Here is a 24,165-nt window from a genome sequence, read left to right on the forward strand (position 1 = left end):
CGGGGCTGGCAGGGCAGGCTGGTCTGTAAATCCATTCTGCCTGTTTTAAAGTTTAAGACAATCAACAGGGGGGTGGAAGGTACCTTTACTGCCCGGGTGGGAGGAGCAATACCTACTCGAATTTTGCAACCCATCATTGGCACACGATGGTCGGGGTTTATTTAAGCATGTTGTTTCAAATGTTCAATGATTTTTTGTATTTTGCGTTGCAGCCCCAAGTTGAGCAGAGGCGTAGGATCCTCTCCGTGCTTGGGACCATTTTGATTACATTGTGTAACTAAGATTGCAACATTTTGTAATAAGTTATGATGTAAAAAAGTGATTGTAAATTTGGTTTACATTGTATAATTTTACAAGCGTGTAGGGGTATGAGACCCCTTATTGAAAACTGAAGTATCTGTAAGATGCCTACCGTACCATGGTTATTTTTCTTGAATTTAAGGGGAATAGATGGGACGGGGATCAGTGGCAGATAGCTATTAGGTAAATACAGGGGATGGTTGTTTGTGAGGGGTCAGAAATTATTGCTCATTTCTTCAAGAGGATACGACAAGCAAGCTGGAAGTATCCAAGGGCGGACTGTAAGAATTCGCAATAATTTACAGTTCTGAAGATTAATTTTTTTGATTAAAGAATCCCTGGGCGTTGTGCTTTTAAATTTCCAGGGATAAAAATGGCTGTCATACGACATGGCCGAAGACAAAGGGGCTTGGAAAGCAGCTTTCTGTGTCTGGAAGTAAGGTTCAATGGAGACAAAACGTTACCACAGGACAATGCTTTGTTTACAAAGCAATTGAATGCTATTAGCATTTGTTTGTATAACGAGTGGATACATCTAAACTGCAGAAGAGACTTTTGGATCTTGAATGGGAACCATTTAAGAACTGAATGGGTTTAAATCACCTAGCATTCTGGACAATAGAGCAGTTGTATTTCCCTTTTGTTTCAGCCCAGGGAGCTCCGGAAGACACATTAACCCAGTCTAACCACTCTGAGTTAGCCAATCACAGCTTTCTCTTGTGTATTGGACCCTTTGGGCAGGAATTTTGCACACAGCCCTTGCAGGGCAGAATGACAGGATCTCTCCAGGTATATAAGATAGCTGCTGAGAAGCTATCTCTCTCTCTTTACTTCGCTGGACCACAGGTGAGCAGGGTGTTCTGACTCCTCAACAAGGCAACCTGGCAGGAGTTTGGGGTGGTGATTTAAGGGAATTGCTAAGATTGTTTAAGTAACATTGTAGCCATTGTATCCCTCGTTTTCACCGTCTGCAACCCCCTGTTATATAGTTTTACTGTAATTACTGTGTTCGTGTGGTATAGTTTATTCTTTTGATTGTAGTTTATTTAGGTAATAAAACTTGATTTTTCTCTCATCCAAACCACTTGTCCGTTTTAATATCATTAATTATAAGTTCCTCCACTCAGAACTGAAGGAGGGGTAGCGATTCGAAACCGCTGTTTGTAAATTGGTTTAAAGTGCAGCAGCAAAAGGCCGCTGACCAGGTGAATTACCGTAAACCAGGTAAAAGGTTGGAATTGGCCAGAGCTCAGAGGCAAAGGCTGCGGGCCAGGTAAATTACCATAAACCAATTAAAAGATGCCCCCCAGCCTTACAGCCTTGCTTAAAAAACTGTCCAGATTGCAAAAACACTCATGGACAAAGCCAAAGCGAACAAAAGAGACCCCTACATCAGTCTCCTTGAGTACCGCAACACTCCGGTTGACAACTTCAAGTCAACAGCACAGCTGTTGATAAGCCGCAGACTTTGCTCAATACTTACAAGCACCAACCAGCAGCTGCAGCCAGAGTTCGTCAGCTGCAAACAAGTGCATGCAAAATGTGTACAGAGAAAGCAACACCAAAAGAGATACTATGACAGGTCAGCTAGACTACTGGCGCCGCTGCACAATGGAGAATCCATCAGAATCCAGGAGCATGACTACTGGAAGCCAGCAGTTGTCATCCAGCTAGCTGACACTGAGTGATCGTATCACGTCCGCACCCCAGAAGGACAGGTGTACCGCCGCAATCGCAGGCACCTCCTGAACACCAAGGAACAACACCGTCATTCCGACGAGAGGATCAGTTCAACAGAGTGTGATGAATAGAGCGTTACACAAAACACATCATACTTACCTGAACCTAAACCTGAACCTGATTTGTTGACCCATTCAGGAGCATGCTCAGTTCCATAGCACACAAGGTCGGGATGAGAGGTCAAGCCTAGAGTTATCCTTGGCTTGTGAACTGTCAAAGGGCGTAGGCGGATCGCTGCCCTAAAAAAAACTGTACATCGTTATTGGAACATTGAGATGTTTTCAGTGCTAGTTAAATGCTGAGTTTACTTATATGTTTATGCTACCATGAACATTATGTAGAAGGAAGGTTTAAAAGAAATGCACAACATTTTTCTTTTAAAAGAAAGGGGATGTAACATTTGCATATTGAATTATCATTGGCCCGCAGGCATCTATAAGTAATACCTATTATATTCACATGTGAACACATGCTGAGTTGTCATTGGCCTGCAGGCATCTGTAAGGGCTGCTGTTGTTTTGAAGACCCAGGCTAGGGGTCCTAACTCCATCTTTTCCCCACTGTGCTGTATGAGTAAAATTAACAGGCTTATTGCTTAAATAAAGAGTTAAACTGTAATACTCCGTTGTCCTGCAAGTTATTAGTTTTGTACAAAGTGTGCAAAACAAGACAGTATTGATTTTGTTCGCCCAAGTATACAAGACCCAAAATGTTGCCCATTAACCCTCTACAGATCTACTGCTATCCCAGCTTCTGCCCCTCCCCAGCTTCAGAGCCATGGGACATGCTTATAAAGGGAGTCATTTGAGTTCGCCCAAAGAATCTTGCAAGGTCTTGCTGCAAATATGGAGGAGGCCAATGGCCCCATCTGTGTGTTTTTGCAGGAAGATTTCTTGGCACTTCAGCCCAGCATGGAGCATGCAGTGCATAGTAGTTTCTGGAGTGAAATTGTCTTCATCAGTGCCTGCAATCTGCTCTGACTCTTGTTGCAAAGGCTCCTCTTTCTCCTCTTCTTCCACCTCCCCCATGGTTAGACCTCTTCGTAGAGCAAAGTTGAGTGGCATGCAGCAGATAATGATAATCTTGGAGACCATGTTAGCATGCACAGTAAAATGCCCTAAGCTGCCTCAACATGCCAATACTTAATTTTTCTTTTACTTTCATGGAATCTGGGTGTCGCTTGCAAGGCCAGCATTTATTGCCCTTCCCTAATTGCCCTTGAGAATGTGGTGGTGCGCCACCTTCTTGAACCGCTGCAGTCCGTGTGGTGAAGGTACTCCCACAGTGCTGTAATGGAGGGAGTTCCAGGATTTTGACCCAGCGATGATGAAGGATCGGCGATATACAGGAAACTCTCGTTTAAACGGCACATAAATATCCGGAATTCTCTATTAACCAGCAAAATTCTCACTTCTAAAACAACACCTCAATAACCGGCAATATTACCGAGTCCGAGTTTGAGTTTCCCGCGGTGGCCGAGTTAGTCAGTGGGGGTAGTTCTCCAAACTGCCACTACTCAGCTTCTTGGCGCTGTCGGAAGTCGGAACACCTCAATACCCCTGTAACAGGAGTCTGACTCTCCCGCGCTGTCGGGAGTCGGAACACCTCAATACCCCTGTAACAGGAGTCTGACTCTCCCGCGCTGTCGGAAGTCAGAACACCTCAATACTGCTGTAACAGGAGTCTGACTCTCCCGTGCTGTCGGAAGTCGGAACACCTCAATACTCCTGTTACAGGAGTCTGACTCTCCTGCGCTGTCGGGAGTCGGAACACCTCAATACCCCTGTAACAGGAGTCTGACTCTCCCGCGCTGCCGGTAGTCTCTTCTGATCCGCCATTTTACAGGGGTACTGTGTGTCTCCCATGCTGCTGGTAGTCATTGCATTGCATTACCCTCAACTGGCAGTACTGGACTTAATCAAGCATCTTCCACCATACATTTAACACAACATTCTGTAGGGAACTAGATGTAATATCTCCAAGTTTGCAGACGACACAAAGCTGGGTGGGTGTGTGTGCTGTGAGGAGATGCCGAGAAACTCCAGGATGATTTGGACAGGTTGGGTGATTGGGCAGAAGCATGGCAGATGCAATATAATGAGGATAAATGCGAGGTTATCCACTTTGGTGTCAAAAACAGAAAGGCAGATTATTATCTGAACGGCAATAGATTGGGAGAAGGGGAAGTGCAACGAGACCTGGGTGTCCTTGTGCACCAGTCGCTGAAGGTAAGCATGCAGGTGCAGCAGGCAGTTAAGAAGGCAAATGGTATGTTGGTCTCCGTAGCGAGAGGGTTTGAGTACAGGAACAAGGATGTCTTGCTCTAGTTGTACAGGGCCTTGGTGCGACCACATCTTGAGTATTGTGTGCAGTTTTGGTTATCTTACCTGAGGAAGGATGTTCTTGCCATGGAGGGAGCTCAGCGAAGATTCACCAGGCTGATACATGGGATGGCAGGAATGACGTATGAGGAGGGATTGGGTCGATTGGGCTTATACTCGCTGGTGTTTAGAAGAATGAGTGGGGATCTCATTGAAACTTATAAAATCCTGACAGGACTGGACAGACTAGATGCAGGAAGGATGTTCCCGATGGTCGGGGAGTCCAGAACCAGGGGTCACAGTCTAAGGATAAGGGGTAAGCCATTTAGGACAGAAATGAGGAGAAATTTCTTCACCTGTGGAATTCTCTACCACAGAAGGCAGTGGAGGCCAATTCATTAAATATATTCAAGAAGGGGTTGGATATATTTCTTAAGGCTAAAGGGATCAAGGAATATGGGGAGAAAGCAGGGACAGGGTACTGAATTTGGATGATCAGCCATGATCGCATTGAATGGCGGAGCAGGCTCGAGGGGCCGAATAGCCTACTCCTGCTCCTATCTTCTATGTTTCTATGTGAGTACCCAATTACTGTATACTGCACATTCCTTGATTTTTTTTATTTTTCTTTGTTAAAAATAGCCTCGGTAGATAATCCTCTCCACCATCTGGAATTTTTGATCAACCGGCAACACGCCGGTCTCGTCGGAGCCGGATACCAAAGAGTTTCCTGTACTTCAAAGTCAGGATGGTGTGTGACTTGGAGGAGATCTTGGACATGGTGGTGTTCCCATGCGCCTGCTGCCCTTGTCCTTCCAGCTGGAAGAGGTCGTGGGTTTGGGAGGTGCTGCCGAAGGAGCCTTGGCGAGTTGCTGCAGTGCATCTTGTAGATGGTACACACTGCAGCCACGGTGCGCCGGTGGTGGAGGGAGTGAATGTTTAAGGTGGTGGATGGGATACCAATCAAGCGGGCTTGTCCTGGATGGTGTCGGGTTCCTTGAGTGTTGTTGGAGCCGCACTCATCCAGGCAAGTGGAGAGTATTCCATCACACTCCAATGCCATGCTCTATGATGATCCTTGAACCTGCATGTATCTTGTTGTATCTGCACTCTGCTTTGGTCTATGGCTTGTGCTCGGCTTTCATTCGCTAGCGTGGAATAGAGTAGCTATGGCCGCCAAGGAGCCATCCTTGCAATTTGTCTTTGCCTTCAGATAAAGGTACGACAGCTGAGTATGACTGCTGCCTGGGAGGTGGGCACTATCTCCACATATCCCACCCTATCCCCGTAACCCCATGTATTTAATCCCCTAATACTAAGGGTCAATTTATCATAGCCAAATCAACCTAACCCGCACATCTTTGGACTGTGGGAGGAAACCGGAGCACCCGGAGGAAACCCACGCAAACACGGGGAGAATGTGCAAACTCCACACAGACAGTCGCCCGAGGCCAGATTTGAACCCGGGTCCCTGGCGCTGTGAGGCAACAGTGCTAACCACTATGCCACCGTGCTTGTATGATACAGTTTTGCTGATCACTAAATAGCTGCACACTGATGAAGTGGAAGCTCTTTATTATGGTTATATAGCCAGGGATGTTCAACATGCAGTCCTAGGGCCACATGCTTTGTACAGATTTTGCATTCACTGGATTTTCCTGTTTAAGCTTTTGGGCCTGGCAGCTTGGAAAACGCTGTTCTTAGCACTGTTGCCACATTGGTGGATAGATCCAAACTGGAACACGAAGATCTGCTCAATATCAGCAAATTGAGATACTTGAAAATTAATGGGAACATGGATTTGAGCTTTATGCTGCTGAAAATCTGTCGGATCCTGGCAGAACTATGCCATCCAGCACTAGAGTGTGCAGAACCACCAGCCCCCTGCATGCACCCACCACCCACCCCCACCTGACCTCGCCCCGGACTCCGGCCATGACCCCTTTAGCCCCCTTGCCTGGCCTGGATTTCCTGGTGAGGTCCACCATCACCCACCTGGAGGCTCGTATATTATATCTTACTTGGCATAAGTTTGGAAATCACATTTGAAACCTGTAGCAGTTAGTAGGGAAATAGCCCTACTTAGCGCACCAAAAATAGAAATAGTAAGCACATTGGGTCCAACATTTTGGACTGATAGTGTAAGTGAAACTGCTCATAAGAACAACACCAGAGTTCATGTTTTATGAGGGTGTTGCCAGGACTGGAGTATTTTAGCGATGAGGAAAGATTGGATAGGCTAGGGTTGTTTTCTTTGGGACAGAGGAGACTGAGAGGAGATTTGATTGAGGTGTATAAAATTATGATGGGGCCTAGATAGAGTGGATAGGAAGGACCTATTTCCCCCAGTGGAGAGGTCAATAACTAGGGGGCATAGATTGAAAGTAATTGGTAGAATGATTAGAGGGGAGTTGAGAACTTTTTTCACCCAGAGGGTGGTGGGCGTCTGGAACTCACTGCCTGAATGTGTGGTAGAGGCAGAAACCCTCATCACATTTAAAAAGTACTTGGATATAAGAACATAATAACTAAGAAATAGGAGCAGGAGTCGGCCATTTGGCCCGTCGAGCCTGCTCTGCCATTCAGTAAGATCATGGCTGATCTGCTACATCATCTCCACTTTCCTGCAATATCCCCACATCCCTTGATCTGGTACCTCAGCTCCACTTGAAGTGCCGTAACCTACAGGGCTACAGACCAAGAGCTGGAAAGTGGGATTAGGCTGGGAGAGCACTTTTTGCGTCTGGCACAGACACGATGGGCCGAATGGCCTCCTTCTGTGCCGTAAATTTCTACGATTCTTCTTCTATGTCTGATCATACTGTCTTATCTTCAATCCCACACTATCTACTGGCCCCATATTTCAAGGAACATTAAACCATCAACGAACAGGAACAATTTTATGAAGTAGCATTCATGGCGGGGAGTGCATATTGCAAAATCGCGGATACGATCCCATAATCTTCCGTCCGTTGAAATAAAAATTAAAAAAGAAAGGAAAATCATGGGCAGTGTGCTCGCGATTTCCTGAAATGGAGGTCCCAGCAGGTGAAGACTCGGCCAGGGATACCTATTTGGAAAATATCGGTCCTTAGAACGGAGCAGTGTTGTTGAACATCCCTACAACTCTCAAAGTTTCTTCCTGAAAGTGCCAATTGATTTTGAATCAATTGCATTCTCGGGGAGGCTGTTCCACATAGCCACTATTCAGTGGGGGGGCAGAAGTTTTTTCTAATGATCTGGCTTAAGATTTGTGAATTTTGCTTTTGTACCCTCTCATCCTTTGTTCGGTGTCCAAGATAACGAGCCTGCATCATGTCTCCCCTCTTTATTTTTTACTCCAGTGAAAATACATTTAATCGCTTGCCACCTTTCCTCTTAATTTAATCCCCTAATCACTCAGAGAAGATGACGCTGCTCCATAAATACATAAAGTCATTTAACTTGTCCTGAGGAGCAGAGAAAGTACATCTGCCGTCTTTCGGATGAGTTGTTAAACCGAGGCCGCCGTCTGCTCTCTCAGGTGGACGTAAAAGAGCCCGTGGCACCATTTAGAAGAAGAGCAGGGGCGTTCTCCCCGGTGTCCTGGGGCCAATATTTATCCCTCAATCAACATCACTAAAACAGATTATCTGATCATTATCACATTGCTGTTTGTGGGAGCTTGCTGTGCGCAAATTGTCTGCCGCATTTCCCACATTACAACAGTGACTACACTTCAAAAAGTACTTAATTGACTGTAAAGCGGGTTGGGATGTCCGGTGGTCATGAAAGGCGCTGTATAAATGTCAGTCTTTCTTTCCTTCTTTCTTTCCTTAACTTGTGTATCTTGCTCCTTAATTTAGAAAATATCCGTGGCCCTTCTGTCCTGGTGTAAGTGTTGTGTAGCCGGATTACACCTGACTCATCTGGACACCTGAAAAAGGACTCGAGAATTTCTGCTGTGTGCTCTGTGACACTTCATGTATCTGTGTCGTCCCCCCCCACCCCCTCCCCCCGTTTCCGTTGAAATCTTACTGGCAGGGTTTCCACAGGTAAAAGGGGGAACTGATTGAACACATACGACACTCAAGCCACCTATGACAACCCCCTCAATTTTATAAATAGGACAGGCTTTCATTCTATTGCTGTGTAGCTAAGGTGCTAAGTTAATCATCTTGTCTCGCACGTCAATGCTGGGAAGCTGCCACGACATTTTCATCATACAACAACCAACCATGACAGCCCTCATGCCTCGGAGCTCGAGGTCTGGATGGTCGAGTAGTGATCAGAGCTGTCCCCCTGCTGTCATGGCTGAGGGCTCCAGGAAGACTATAAAAAGCGTCATAGTGTGCACCTTAAGAATTTTCAAGTCCTGTTTTAGGTGACTGGATAAATCAGGTAGAACCTGAAAATATAGCCCAATTCAGTGCTGGATTTTTTTTTTCAATTCATTCTCGGGATGTGGGCATCGCTGGCACAGCCAGCATTTATTGCCCATCCCTAATTGCCCTCGAGAAGGTGGTGGTGAGCCGCCTTCTTGAATGCAACTGTGTGGCCTGCCGAGCCATTTCAGAGGGGCTGTTAAGAGTCAACCACATTGCTGTGGGACTGGAGTCGCGTATAGGCCAGACCAGGTAAGGAAGGTAGATTTCCTTCTCTAAAGGGCATTAGTGAACCAGATGGGTTTTTACAACAAGCCGATAGTTTCATGGTCACCATTACTGATATTAGCTTTTTATTCCAGATTTATTTAATTGAATTTCAATTCCCAAGCTACCATGGTGGGATCATCTTGCGCAAGTGACTTGTCTCCCCGACTCTGCTGCCCGTATCCTAACTCGCACCAAGTCCTGCTCATCCCCCCCCCCCTGTGCTCGCTGACCTACATTGGCTCCTGGTCTGACAATGCCTCAATCTTAAAATCCTCGCTTTTGTTTTCAAATCCCTCCATGGCCTCGCCCCTCCCTAACTCAGTAACCTCCTCCAGCCATACAACCCTTCGAGATTGCTGCGCTCCTCCAATTCTGGCCCTCTTGCACATCTCCGATTTTAATCGCTCCACCATTGGCGGCCGTGCCTTCAGCTGCCTGGGTCCTCAGTTCTGGAATTCCCTCCCTAAACCTCGCCGCCTCTCTACCTCTCTCTGCTCCTTCAAACCTACCTCTTTGACCAAGCTTTTGGTCATTGAAGCACACAAAATTATTACAGGGCTTGATAGGGTGGATGCTGGGAGAATGTCTCCCTTGGCTGGGGAGTCTAGAACCAGGGGCCACAGCCTCAGGGTAAAGGGTCGGCCATTCAGGACTGTGATGAGAAGAAATTTCTTCACACAGAGGGTGGTGAATCTCTCGAATTCTCTACCCCAGAGAACTGTGGAGGCTCAGTCATTGGGTATGTTCAAAACAGAAGTCAATGGATTTCTGACTAGTAAGGGCAGGTGATAGGGCCGGTGAATGGAGTTGAGGTAGAAGATCAGCCATGATCTCATTGAATGGCGGAGCAGGCTCGAAGGTCCGAAGGGCCTACTCCTGCTCCTATTTCTTATGTTCTTATGTTCTAATGTCATCTGTCCCGATATCTCCTCTGTGGCTCGGTGTCAAAACTGTTATTGATAACGCTCCTATGAAGCGCCTTGGGGCGCATTGCTACGTTAAAGGCGCTATATAAATGCAAGTTGTTGTTGATGGCCTTAGCGGAGCATTCTCGTCTCTGCTTTTCCCACACCAGCCAGCCTGACAGGCTCTCTGAGTGAGATTAATCATCTTGCATCAAGTTAATGAAACCATGTGCTCAGTTTTATAGTTCTGCGCCTCCTGGAACTTATTTACCTCAGGCCTCAATCAGCCAAAAGAGAGAAGTGTTTCACCCCATCTGTACAGGCTGGATTCGAATCAAAGCTCCAGCCTTGAAGTATACTAAGAATTAAATGAATAACGAAATTGTCGTTCTTTCCCAAAGTAACAACTGACATTTCACAAAGCTACTGTAAACAATGGACTCTAACATTTTCATTCAACAATTTGGATTTAATTTTTGATGAGGTATGATTAAAAAGAAGATAATTTAAGAGTGCGATCCATATTATTTTGAAATGTGCAGATTAAAACACATTTATTAGTGTCTTATAACAGGGAATTATTAAATATGTAAGAATATTGATTTATTCCTTTGGATGTGCTATTTAAAGTCACAAAGACCACAGATATAAGTGAGGATAATAGCTTAATGTAATCCAATTATAATGCGCTGAAAGAAAGATCGATATGTGATATCTTGGATCCTGCAGATTTTGACCACAAGAAGCATGGTTTACAAAGATGTTTGACTCTCCTGTAAGTTACTAACAATAGGAGGTCGGACTTCCCTTCTGAGAATATAATCATCTCTAAATTAGAAAATAATGAAGATCCATCATCCTTGTTTATCTGATTTTCAAGGAGCTATAGAGCAATTAGACCACAGAAGATAAGATGTGTGACAAGAAATGCTCCCTAGATTCCTACGTGTTACCTTTAATTTATTGTTCTTCAAAAGAGAAATGAGTTCCTTTAGTAAATAGAGGCCGAGATATTCGTCCTGGGCGGTGACACAGAACGGGCGGAGTCGGATCGGCCGCCCGTTATACAGAGCGCCTGATATTAACTTCCATTGACTGCAATGGCACTGAATATCCGGCGCTGTGTACAACGGGGGTTCCGATCCGATACCGTCCTCTTTGCGCCACTGCCCGAGATGAATTTCTAGGCCCGAGTAATTTATTGGTCTTTGAAATATAGAAACGCTGCATTTTTTCCCCAACTACTTTGAGGTTTCGTGAAATTTGAAGCGCAGAAATTTTAACAGCCACCTAAAACTTAAGACGCAACTGTCCCAAACTCTAAAGAGAAAGGTGACTGAAACTTGACTCTGTTTTTCATGAGACGGGGCAGAATTAGGGCACCTCTCGATGTTGAGTGTCAGATTTTGGGGTGGGTCCCATTTCTGCTGAGTTTACACCCGTTTTTCTTTATACCAAATGTCATGAATCTTACCATTCATGTAGAAATGACTCATGAGATAACACTGGGTGGCCAACTGGTGGCGCTGTCCAAGGAAAGTATAAATACTCGGACATGGGCCCAGCTTGCTCAGGATGTTTCTGTAACCAGGAACTAGTGATGTAACTAGAGCTCATGGTTGTGAAACAGTTGATTAAAGCCTTGTTTTATACTCAAACCAAGCGCTTAGTAGTTTTCTTAGTCACCAAAACTACTAGTTCAGGTCGTAGAGATCGTTTTTGTACCCTATTCTATCACTAGTGTTGGCATATAGAACTTGGTTCTCAAAGGTGTTCATGTTTAGTTCATTCAATATAAAGCAAAAAAAGGTGATTGGCATCATTGGAGAGAGAGAAGAGAGAGAGAGAAAGAGAGAGAGAGAGATACAGATTTCATTTAGCAACAGTCAGTTTGTTCAAGTGACCAGTTTCAGGGTTTGGGACTGGAATTGGGATTCCTGCCAATAGGATGTTCGGCAAGACCATTAAAATCTACGCAAAGGGATGTTGACATTCAAATGTGTAAAGGAATGTAAACTTGTGTGCGTAAGAATCTGCTGAAGGACAGTGCATTGACTGGCGACTACCAAATATCTCATGTTTGCCTGCATATTATTGTTCCATTGTCCAGCTCAGTTAGAATGCCCATGCTTGGTTCTACTCTTACCTGGTCAATCATAGTCCAAAGAGCTCCAACACCATCTGCCCCTATACCATTACTTCTAGAATTCCCTAAGTATCACTCCTTGGTCTCCCCTCTTCCTCATCTACGTGCTGCCCCTTTTCAAAATCATTGAAGACATGAGGTTATGCTCCACATGGACACTGACGACACCCAGCTCTACCTCACCACCACCTCTCTCAAGCCCGCCACTGCCTCTATGTTGCTGTTTTTCCCTCCCAAGTAGCCATCTTCTTCATTGCAAGCATATGCTTCCAAATTGTTGACAGCTTTGCTGAGTTGAAATGTGTCTCAGTCGCTCCTTTGCCATTGCATCCAGCATGAGCTTGTTATTTTAGCAGTTTCCTGTTGTGCAACAGATATAGCAAGTTTACATAGTAGATTAAAGAGTTGAAGTATAGCTGCAATACTACATAGAATGAAAGAAATTTACAGCACAGAAGGAGGCCATTCGGCCCATTGTGTCTGTGCCGGCCAAAAAAGAGCTACCCAGCCTAATCCCACTTTCCAGCTCTTGGTCCGTAGCCCTGTAGGTTACGGCACTTCAAGTGCATATCCAAGTACTTTTTTAATGTGATGAGAGTTTCTGCCTCTACCATCTGAAGTGACTTTTACATTTCCACTTTCAGAAATGCCAGACAAAGCGGTATTAAAACATGTTTTAATAGTATTGAAGATGTGGGACTTTTGAAGCTATGGAGACTCTTCAGTGTGTAGACATCTCAATTATAGACTCATAGGGGGAAAAATTCAGTTGGTAGCGCCACCCGTTAGCGCCTTAAGAGGGCGCTAAGTGGGGCGCAAACCAACTAGTGCCCGGGCACGGCGATATCTGCACCTCTCGCGAAATTGACCGGACATTTTGCGGCGGCACTAAACACTACCGCCACGATCTCCTGCGCCGGCAGATCGTGATGTCAGTCGAGAGCGCAACGCCCCGGTAGCGCCCCGGACTGGAAATTGAGTGGCGCCCCCTGCCTTACCGCCTGCCGCTAGCAACGACAGGTTGAAGGGAGCGTTTTGCAGTCGGAAAGGGATTGGGGGAGCGCTATTTAAAGGCGACCGCTTCCTGCCTTTTTTTGTTGGTGACATTTTTGCACCACGCATTCTGAGAGAGAGAGAGAGACTTCTGGAGAGATTCTACACTGTGTGAAGGAGTTTTGGGTACTGAGCAGTACTTTGCAGGTTCATTTTGATTTGCCTTTCCTTGCATTGATTTAGAAGAGACTGTGGGGGCTGCACTCTGAGCTCTTTCCCTGGGTCTCTCCAATGTTCTTTCCAGCAGATTTGATGTGCAGGTCTCTCCAGGCTGAGATTCAGGCCGAGACTCAAGGCTGCAATGAACAGGATGTAGATGGAGAGCAAGATAAACCCTCCCCTTTAAGATAAAAACAGAAAATGCTGGAGAAACCCAGCAGGTCAAGCAGCATCTGTGAAGAGAGAAACAGAGTTAACGATTCAGGTCGATGACCATTCATCAGAACTCCCCTTTAAGAATTGGCCGGTGCCAGTCTGTCTGTGTTCCATTGCTGACTGACATCATATGAGCTTCGCCAGCGCTCTGAGGTAGCGCCTCGCTCCTTGGCCTTTGCGCCTTAAGACAGATGTGAAGTGCCTGATTTAGCGCTCCAATCAACTCCAGGGGCGATAAAAGCCAAGTTTGCAGTCGGAGGCAGTAATTAGTGGCAGGCGCTAATCTTTGCGCCCGGCCGATAATTGCGCCCCAAATGGGGCGATACCGAATTTCTCCCGCATAGAGTCATAGGGTCATAACGGCACAGAAGGAGGCCATTCGGCCCATGGAGTCCGTGCCGGCTCTCTGTAGAGCAATCCAATCAGTCCCATTCCCCCGCTCTATCCCCGTAGCCCTGCAAGTTTATTTCCCTCAAGTGCCTATCCAGTCTCCCCTTGGAAACATTGAGTGTCTCTGCTTCCACCACTTCCGTCAGCAGCGAGTTCCAGACCCTCACCACTCGCTGCGTAAAAAAGTTTCTCCTCATATCCCCCCTGTATCTCTTGTCCAAAACCTTAAATCTGTGCCGCCTAGTTCTTGTACCATCAATTAGTGGGAACAGCCTTTCCCCGTCTAGCCTATCCAAACCCGTCATAATCTTGTACACCTCTATCAAATCACCCCTCAACCTCCTTTGCTCTAATGAAAACAAATCCAGCTTCTCCAACCTGTCCTTGTAGCTAAGATCCCCCATCCCTGGAACCATTCTGGTAAATCTCCTCTGCACCCTCACATCCTTCCTATAGTGTGGTGACCAGAACTGGACGCAATACTCCAGTTGTGGCCTAACTAGCGCTTTATAAAGGTTCAGCATAACTTCTCTACTTTTGTACTCAATACCTCTATTTATGAAACCCAAGATCCCATAAGCTTTGCTAACCACTCTCTCAATATGTCCCGCCAACTTCAGGGACGTTTGCACATTAACTCCCAGGTCCCTCTGTCCCTGCACACTCTTTAAAACTGTGCCATTAAGTGTATATTGCCTCTCCCCGTTCCTTCTGCCAAAATGCATCCCCTCACACTTCTCTGTATTAAATTCCATCTGGCACTTGTCTGCCCATTCTGCTAGCCTTTCTATGCCCTGTTGCAGTCGATTGGTATCATCCTCACTGTTTACACACACCCCCAAGTTTGGTGTCATCGTCAAATTTAGAAATTCTACTCTGTATTACAATATCCAGGTCATTTATAGATATCAAAAAAAGCAGTGGCCCCAGCACTGATCCTTGGGGAACACGACTGTCTACCATCCTCCTGTCTCAAAAACAGCCATTTACCACAACTTACTGTTTTCTGTCCTTAACCCAATTCCTTATCCAAGCTGCCACTGACCCACCTATTCCATGAGCCTCAATTTTGTTAACTAACCTTCTATGTGGTACTTTGTCAAGCGCCTTCCTAAAATCTATGTAGACATCCATTGCATTCCCTTCATCAATCCTCCCCATTACTTCATCAAAAAATTCAATTAGATTAGTCAAACACGATCTGCCTTTTACAAATCGGTGTTGGCTCTCCTTAATTAGCTTAAACCTCTCCAAGTGCCCGTTAATTTTTTCCTTGATTATTGTTTCTAAAACTTTACCCATCACTGATGTTAAACTGATCGGCCTGTAGTTACTAGGATTGTCCTTACACCCTTTCTTGAACAATGGTGTCACATTTGCCATTTTTCAATCCTCAGGCACTTCCCCTGCATCTAGAGAAGATTGGAAAATTAAGGCAAGTCCTTCCACTCTCTCCTCCCCCAATTTCCTTAGCAACCTGGGATGCAAGCCACCTGGACCAGACAACTTATCCACTCTAAGCATACCCAGCCTTTCTAGTACATCCTGTCTATCAATTTTCACCCTATCCATTGCTTCTACCTTTTCCAATTCTACCGATATTTTGTCAGCATCCACCTCTGGTGCCCATCCCCCTGTCAAGCTAGTTTAAACCCTACCCAACAGCACTAGCAAACCTCCCCGTGAGAATATTGGTCCCGGCTCTGTTGAAGTGTAATCCGTCCGGCTTGTACAGGTCCCACGTTCCCCAGAAATAGTTCCAATGCCTCAGGAATATAAAGCACTCCCTCCTGCACCATCTCCCCAGTCACGCATTCACCTGTTCTATCCTCCTATTCCTTTACGCACTAGCACATGGCACCAGGAGTAATCCAGACATTACTACCTTTGAGGTCTTGCTTTTTAATCTCTTTTCTAGCTCCCTATAGTCTGCCTGCAGGACCTCATCCCTCTTTTTCCCAATGTCGTTGGTATCGATATGGACAACGACCTCTGGCTGTTCACCCTCCCCCTTCAGATTGTCCTGCAGCCGCTCAGTGACATCCTTGACCCTGGCACCAGGGAGGCAATATACCATCCTGGAGTCACGCCTGCGTCCACAGAAATGCCTATCTGTTCCCCTAACCAATGAATCCCCTGCCACTATTGCTCTTCCACTCTTCTTCCTCCCCCCTGTTCAGCTGAGCCACCCATGGTGCCGTGGCCTTGGCTCTGGCTGTACTCCCCAGAGGAGCCATCACCCCCACCAGTTTCCAGAACTGTGAACCAGTTAGCGAGCAAGATGCACTCTGGGGATTCCTGCCCTACCTGCCTGGTCCTCCTTCTCTGTCTGGTGGTCATCCATTCCCTCTCTGCCTGCACATTCTGAGGCTGCAGGGGTGACCACTTGTAGAAACTTGCTTTTCAAGTATTTCTCAGCCTCGCGGATGCACTGTAATGACTCCAGCTGCCGCTCAAGCTCCGAAACCCGGAGCTCGAGTTGCTGCAGTTGCTGATACTTCCTGCACACGTGGTCGTCCAGGCCGTATGAATTGTCCAGGATTTCCCACATGGCACAGGATGTGCAAATCACGGGACTGAGCTGCCCTACCAGACTATGGAGGTAATTCAGCAGAAATAAACTTAAAACTTAACAAGAAATACACAACAGCTACACACCAATCAGCACTTCCCTCTATTAGATAGGCTGTGAACTACTTAGCAGAAATATACACAAAACAGAACAAATTTTCTTTTACTACAAATACTCACCCTATACTCATCAAAAACTCATCTGATACTCACCAATCCCTTGTGCCGACGTCACTTTTTAATTCTAACGTCACTCTTTACAATTCTGCCTTTGTTGAGTTGCTCCCGCTCAGGCCTGCTGCCTCCGCTCTTGGGTCTTCCTCTGCCACGCTATTTATTTGCTCTGTCTCCGCTTTCGCTCCCGCTCAAGTCCCTGCTGCCCTGTGATGTCACTCCTTGCTTTTTCTGTTTGAAGGCTTTGACTAGCGTCGCTGTTCCCGCTCCTCTCGTGCTCTTTATACCGCTGAGCTCACTCCTCTCGCTGCTCCTGTCGCTGCTCCTCTCACGCTCTTTATAGCGCCATTAAGCCCGCTCCGTTACATATCTGTCAAAAGATTTTTAAGAACAACCACTCAATATTCCTTGAACATTGGCTCTGTTTCTTAACTGGGTACAACTAATAACGTCTCATATTAGTTGTCTCAGAGGGGTGGATGTGGAGTGAGAGAGGGGTTGATGTGGAGTGACTGATGAGGACGTGAGGATCTGTTGAAAATCCAAATCACTTTATTTTTTACTTTTTTTTAAGATTAAAAATCATAGAATCGAAAAAAAAATGTTTCTATTATATTTCTTAAGGCTAAAGGGATCAAGGTATATGGGGAGAAAGCAGGGACAGGGTACTGAGTTTGGATGATCAGCCATGACCTCATTAAATGGCGGAACAGGCTCAAGGGGCCGAATGGCCTACTCCTGCTTCTATCTTCTATGTTTCTATTGCACGCTTAATATTTAAAATAATAGTGATTCTACCTGTCCAGGTGACCTGACAATGAGCTTTTCCACCTACTGCGACTACACCAAGGATCTTTGTTGAAATCACAATGGTTCCTTTCTCTGTGCTGCAAGAATTGTTCCCTCCTGAACGATTTCTTGATTTGGCCTTGTACATTGTTATGAAACAACATTACAAACATCAGGAGCCACGAATATTGTATTACGTTCCTGCAAACACAGCACTCCTGTGTTCAGTGAATGGTATCTTTGCTGACATCTCCTTTCTTGAATCCTTTCTAAGGCTGTTTATCTGCATCACTCTGTAGAAAATATAATAACTGTGTTGCTGTATGGAGTTTATTTGAGATTACCCACTTTTGTCATGCACATCATCTGTCTGGTACAAGTAGAGCAGAGTTCTGCGTGCTGTTGGAAAGAACAAATGTGCTTGTCAGTACGTACCTGCTGAACTCTGCACTGTTTTCCCTCCATTACCCTCCATTGAATATTGCATCTATTCTAATCAGGATCAAGAAGCAATCGCAGCATTATTTCACAGCTCCCCTTGTAATTTTAGTCCCTTTTATCACACCTTTTGATCTAATCTGTTCCGACAACTTCGGCAAACGCGCAAGAGGGGGGGAAGAATGACATTAACAGCATGAGCACCGCAGAGAGAACAAGAGTATCTTCATGCTACATCTCAGACTAAATGCACTGCCAATGACTGAGGTAATGCATGGCTAATGTTACAGGTTGACAGAGAAGACTATTGGCAGTGGGACGAAGACTCATATAAGACATTGAGCTAAATACGAGACATGCATCAGCGAGCGTTGTATGAAAAATATTCCAATAAATACCATTCAGTGGTCACTGATGCTTTTGGGATTTAAACTTCTTGTTGTTGCTTGTAAATAGGATACTTGCTTTGTGCGTATGTGGATTTTTGGTAATATATGTTTCTACTTTTGCTATCGCCCTTTATTTTGGATTTGAAATGTTCCCAGAGTTGCCTCACAATGGCCAAAGCCACAGATCTTCAGACTCTGCATATGGATTTACAGTGAGACGACTCCTTTATAATGCTTAATATCAACTGAAATGAGTAGTTTAAACAAAAATCTATATAAGGATCAAGTTTGTTTTTAAAAGAACAGAGTGACAGCTGCTGAAAGCTGCGCAGAAGCATTCTGCACATAAATGTTAATTTTCATAACTTTCATAAAGCTGATAGAAACACCAATTCAACATAAGCCAATAGAAATTGAACATAAGCCCATAGAAATTCAACATAAGCCAATAGAAATTCAACATAAGCCCATAGAAATTCAACATAAGCCAATAGAAATTCAACATAAGCCAATAGAAATCCAACATAAGCCAATAGAAATTCAACATAAGCCAATAGAAATCCAACATAAGCCAATAGAAATTCAACATAAGCCAATAGAAATCCAACATAAGCCCATAGAATTTCAACATAAGCCAATAGAAATTCAACATAAGCCCATAGAAATTCAACATAATCCAATAGAAATTCACTATAAGCCAATAGAAATTCAATATTAGCCAATAGAAATCCAACATAAGCCAATAGAAATTCAACATAAGCCAATAGAAATTCAACATAAGCCAATAGAAATTCAACATAAGCCAATAGAAATCCAACATAAGCCAATAGAAATTCAACATAAGCCAATGGCAATTCAACATAAGTCAATAGAAATTCAATATTAGCCAATAGCAATTCAACATAAGCCAATAGAAATTCAACGTAAGTCAATAGAAATTCAACATAAGCCAATAGAAATCCAACATAAGTCAATAGAAATTCAACATAAGCCAATAGAAATTCAACATAAGCCAATAGAAATTCAACGTAAGTCAATAGAAATTCAACATAAGCCAATAGAAATTCAACGTAAGTCAATAGAAATTCAACATAAGCCAATAGAAATTCAACATAAGTCAATAGAAATTCAACATAAGCCAATAGAAATTCAACATAAGCCCATAGAAATTCAACATAAGCCCATAGAAATTCAACATAAGCCCATAGAAATTCAACATAAGCCAATAGAAATTCAACATAAGTCAATAGAAATTCAACATAAGGCAATAGAAATTCAACATAAGCCAATAGAAATTCAACATAAGCCAATAGAAATTCAACATAAGCCCATAGAAATTCAACATAAGCCCATAGAAATTCAACATAAGCCAATAGAAATTCAACATAAGTCAATAGAAATTCAACATAAGCCAATAGAAATTCAACATAAGTCAATAGAAATTCAACATAAGTCAATAGAAATTCAACATAAGCCAATAGAAATTCAACATAAGCCAATAGAAATTCAACATAAGCCCATAGAAATTCAACATAAGCCCATAGAAATTCAACATAAGCCAATAGAAATTCAACATAAGTCAATAGAAATTCAACATAAGCCAATAGAAATTCAACATAAGCCAATCGAAATTCAACATAAGCCCATAGAAATTCAACATAAGCCCATAGAAATTCAACATAAGCCCATAGAAATTCAACATAAGTCCATAGAAATTCAACATAAGCCAATAGAAATTCAACATAAGCCAATAGAAATTCAACATAAGCCCATAGAAATTCAACATAAGCCCATAGAAATTCAACATAAGCCCATAGAAATTCAACATAAGCCCATAGAAATTCAACATAAGACCATAGAAACACCAATTCGTATTTTAACTTTTATTTTATTTTCGGCTCAGTTCGGCAGCGATAAATGTTAACTTTCTCTCTCGGCTCTGTTCGGCAGCGGCGACCTCTTTACCCCACCCCCTCCCTAGTATTGGTAATATTTAATATTATACCATCATCAGCCCTGTCTATTAAATTTAAAGCTCGGTGGATGCTGACTGTGGAGAAACTCCAGGGGCTTTCGCTTCTCAAGCACACCAGCTACGTGTGAGGAACCCGGAGTCGAGCCGGACCCCACCTTCAAATCAACACATCGGTGACCAGAGGCGCGTTCGAAATTACTGGAAACCACGAGTATCTTTACTTCTAATGATTACGAAGATGATTTATTTCACGAACAAACCACATTAACGTATCAGAGTGGCTGCTGCCAATGAAGTCTGGCATGAACAACCAAGAAACCATTGGAACTGCACATGCGCAACGACTTTATTTCATTGGCCGCAGTCACGTCCTTCTCAAAGGAAGAATGGTGTTTGGATTTCAAACCAGAAAATTCAGGAAAATGTGTATCTCTTCAATGAAACATCTTCTTACAACATGAAATATCATGTAATATTCCCTCCCCACCCCCCACATTCCCAAAATTTCTCATTCTCTCTCAAAGATGTTGGTTCTTCCTGAGGTTTAAGAGAGACAGAGAGAGAGAGAATTTGCATTTATATAGCACCTTTCACGACCTCAGGAGGTCCCAAAGTGCCTTGCTGCCAAGGAAGCATTGTGAAATGTAATCACTGTTGTAATGTAGAAAATGTGGCGGACAATTTGGTCCCACAAAGAGCAATGAGATAATGACTAGATTCGGGCATAGAAATTTGATGATGCTGTGCCCGTTTGGTGGGCGCAAATTCTGATCAGGAAGTGTACCGCCCAGCATATTGGTATAGGCATCAAAAGGGGCCCATGCCTGAAACAGCTGTAGGCCCTTTGCAGAAACAAATAAGTGGCTTGATGCCAGTTTGAGGCTACCTGTACCCAATTGGTTTGCCCTGAATGCAAGCTGGCATTGGGCTGGGTGCATTCAAGAAAAAACATGTCTACACATGTCTTAATCTTGCAGGAGGTCACGAAAATAAAACTTACCCGAGCGTGGAACCAGGAGGAGTACAGCTGCTCCTATCGGCTCCACAATAAAACCAAGGGCTGCTGTCTTTTTATTTTATTCGTTCATGGGATGTGGGCGTCGCTGGCAAGGCCAGCATTTATTGCCCATTCCCAGTTGCCCTTGAGAAGGTGGTGTTGAGCCGCCTTCTTGAACCGCTGCGGCCCGTGTGGTGAAGGTACGCCCACAGTGCTGTTAGGTAGGGAGTTCTAGGATTTTGACCCAGCAACGATGAAGGAACGGCTGATATATTTCTAAGTCAGGATGGTGTGTGACTTGGAGGGGAACTTGGAGGTGGTGGTGTTCCCATGCACCTGCTGCCCTTGTCCTTCTAGGTGGTAGAGGTCGTGCGTTTGGGAGCTGCCGCCAAAGGAACCTTGGTGAGTTGCTGCAGTGCATCTTGTAGATGGTACACACTGCAGCCACGGTGCACCAGTGGTGGAGGGAGTGAATGTTTAAGATGGTGGATGGGGTGCCAATCAAGTGGGCTGCTTTGTCTTGGATGGTGTAAAGCTTTTTGAGTGTTGTTGGAGTTGCACTCACCCAGGCAAGTGAAAAGTATTCCATCACTCTCCTTACTTGTGCCTTGTAGATGGTGGAAAGGCTTTGGGGAGTCAGGGGGTGAGACACTCGCCACAGAATACCCAGCCTCTGACCTGCTCTTGTTGTCACACTATTTATGTGGCTGGTCCAGTTAAGTTTCTGGTCAATGGTGACCCCCAGGATGTTGATGGTGGGGATTCAGTGATGGTAATGCCATTGAATGTCAAGGGGCGGCGGTTAGACGCTCACTTTTATTTGAGGTAGTCATGCCTGGCACTTGTGTGGCGCAAATGTTACCTGCCACTTATCAGCCCAAGCCTGAATGTTGTCCAGGTCTTGCTGCATGCGGACGTGGCTTGCTTCATTATCTCTCACTGCTCGCAACACACTTCCGATTGCTACCTTCTCCGCCCTCCGGATTGCCTCCTTCTCCTGCTCATTCCCCTCCCGATCACCTCCCTATCCCGGTCCCGAAATAAATGGCCAGGTAATTTGCTTTAGGTGTTGGTTGAGAGATAGATGTTGTCCAAGACACTGGGAGAGCTACCCTGCTCTCCTTCAAATATGTAAAATTCTCTTTTACATCCAGCTGAGAGGGCAGACGAGGCGTCATTTTATCGTCTTGTTTTCTCAGTACTACATTGACGTGTCAGCCTAGATTATGTGCTCAAGTCTCTTGAGGAGATGGAGTAAGGACCAGTTTATGGAGAGAATTCCAGGTAGTGGAAACTAGATGGCTGAAGGCACAGCTGCCAATTGTGGGGTGGAGGGAGGCGACTGTGTACAAAAGGCTAGGGTCAGAGGAATGAAGTGTTCGAAGGTTGTTGGGCTGGAGGAGATTACACAGAGAGGGAGGTGCAAGGCCATGAAGAGGTTTAAACACGTTTAAACAAGCCTAGTCTCAGGATAAGTGGTTGGCCATTTAAGACCGAGATGAGGAGGAATTTCTTCTCTCAGAGGGTGGTGAACCTTTGGAATTCTCTACCCCAGAGGGCTGTGGATGCTGAGTCATTGAGTATATTCAAGGCTGAGATAGATTTTTAGGCTCTAGGAGAATCATGGGATATGGAGATTGGGTGGGAAAGTGGAGTTGAGGCCGAAGATCAGCCATGATCTTATTGAATGGCGGATCAGGCTCGAGGGACCGTATGGCCCGCTCCTGCTTCTAATTCTTATGCTTTTATGTTCTTAAGATGGAGGCATTGGGGACTGGGAGCTAATAGCAACATAGGAACCGGAATAGGCCATTCAGCCCCTCGAGCCTGTTCTGCCATTCAATGAGATATGTATCTTAACTCCATCCACCTGCCTTGGCTCCATATCCTTTTATACCCTTGTCTAGCAAAAGCCTACTGTAGATTAAGGGTGATAGGTGAGCGGGACCTACTGTGGGATAGGATAGGGGCAGCAGAGCTTTGTACTGATTCATGTCCACAATAACTGGCAATTTCTCCATGAGGAATGAAGGTAAATTGCTGCCGCAAAGTTGGGTATCCCTATAGTGGAAGCTATCAATGGCTGTGCCGCACTGTATTTTCAGCATAACCCTACGGTTATTTTTGGGTTGTTAGCCCTTTCACAACTTTGGTCAGCTTTTGCAAGTTTTCTAGTTTGACGTATATGAAGCTGCAGTTAACACAAGCAGAGCTTGTGATGGAGGCACAACCACGAGAAACATATTCACAGTGCGTTCTGAAATAATTCAATATTTTAAATAGTTAGCTCACAATATCTGTGGACTGGGGAAGCATATGTCCTTGGAGTGGTAGAGAATTGTCACGTTGCACTCTATTTCCTTTCAAATCATGGTGCATCTTTGATCTCTTTACTGTCGTTTCTAGAGCTGGCTGCCTCTGCAGTCAACACAATCTGCCTCTAGAAGTACATATATTTTAAATTCTCACATTAATATTGATTTTAATACATTAATATATGTAGATCCTGTAATCCTTGGCGGTATGTAAGTGTCATCAGTCACACTCATGTTGCTAATTCAGGTGGTACTAGTTCTGCCAGGAAGTGCTACTTTTGAACAAATTAACATACGAATTAAAAACACTGTAAACATCAAATAGTTCAAGTCAATAAGATCAAATTACAAAGCATCTGAAAACGTTTGTAGTAGTTTTTTTGGAGCAGGTGTAGGCCATACAGTCCCTCGAGCCTGCTCCGCCATTCAATAAGATCATGGCTGATCTTTGACCTCAACTCCACTTTCCCGCCCGATCTCCATATCCCTTGATTCCCTTAGAGTCCAAAAATCTATCGATCTTAGCCTTGAATATACTCAATGATTCAGCATCCACAGCCCTCTTGGGTAGAGAATTCCAAAGATTCACAACCCTCTGAGTGAAGAAATTCCTCCTCATCTCAGTCTTAAATGGCCGACCCCTTATCCTGAGA

The sequence above is a fragment of the Somniosus microcephalus genome, chromosome 5 (genome assembly GCF_052327205.1).
Source record: "Somniosus microcephalus isolate GS21.2 chromosome 5, FLI_Smic_1.0, whole genome shotgun sequence".
Classification (NCBI taxonomy): domain Eukaryota; kingdom Metazoa; phylum Chordata; class Chondrichthyes; order Squaliformes; family Somniosidae; genus Somniosus; species Somniosus microcephalus.